Source organism: Zalophus californianus, chromosome 16 (genome assembly GCF_009762305.2).
Source record: "Zalophus californianus isolate mZalCal1 chromosome 16, mZalCal1.pri.v2, whole genome shotgun sequence".
Taxonomy (NCBI): domain Eukaryota; kingdom Metazoa; phylum Chordata; class Mammalia; order Carnivora; family Otariidae; genus Zalophus; species Zalophus californianus.
This window is the reverse complement of record NC_045610.1, coordinates 62265781-62266617: the sequence shown is the minus strand read 5'-3', so window position 1 is coordinate 62266617 and position 837 is coordinate 62265781.

Sequence of the window (837 nt, the reverse complement as noted above, 5' to 3'; positions counted from 1 at the left end):
GTCCTGGGGCGTGTGTGTCCTGTGTGTCCAGGGAGGGGGGCTGTGTGTCCTGGGGGAGTGTCCTGGGGGGCTGTGTGTCCTGTGTGTCCAGGGAGGGGGGCTGTGTGTCCTGGGGGGGGTGTGTCCTGGGGGCTGTGTGTCCTGGGGGGGTGTGTCCTGGGGGGGGCTGTGTGTCCTGGGGGAGGTGTCCTGGGGGGGTGTGTCCTGTGTGTCCTGGGAGGGGGGCTGTGTGTCCTGGGGGGTCTATGTGTCCTGGTGGGGGCTGTGTGTCCAGGGAGGGGGACTGTGTGTCCAGGGAGGGGGGCTGTATGTCCTGGGGGGGCTGTGTGTCCTGGGGGAACTGTGTCCTGTGGAGGTATGGGGTGGGTCTATACTTCTATATACTTCCTCACTTCCATCCATTTTTCTATTTTTGTGTACCTTTTACTTCTGTATATCATAAAAACCCTATAATACATTGTTACTATTTTAAATGCTGATCTTTTCAATCAATTAAAAATAAGAAAAAGTCTCTCAATTTATATGATTCCTGGGGGGGCTCTAGTTATATATGGGGCTGTGGGCCCTGCCTGCTCGCGAGGGGCCGGGGTGGGGCGCGGTTGCTTCTTTGAATCGCCCCGGGTCCCGGGTAGGTTGCCCTCCAGTCTCCTCGGACCCGTAGGTGGTTCTCCGCCCCCAGACCCGCCCCGCCACCCTGCCGCCAGGCCCCTCCCCTCTTCCCCAAGCCCGCCTCCCTCCGCACAGGCCCCGCCTCCGACACGGCCCCGCCCCTGCGCACGTGACGTTCTCGGCGCTCCCTCACCACCCTGGCCGGGCCCAGGTGGATGCGCTCGGCGC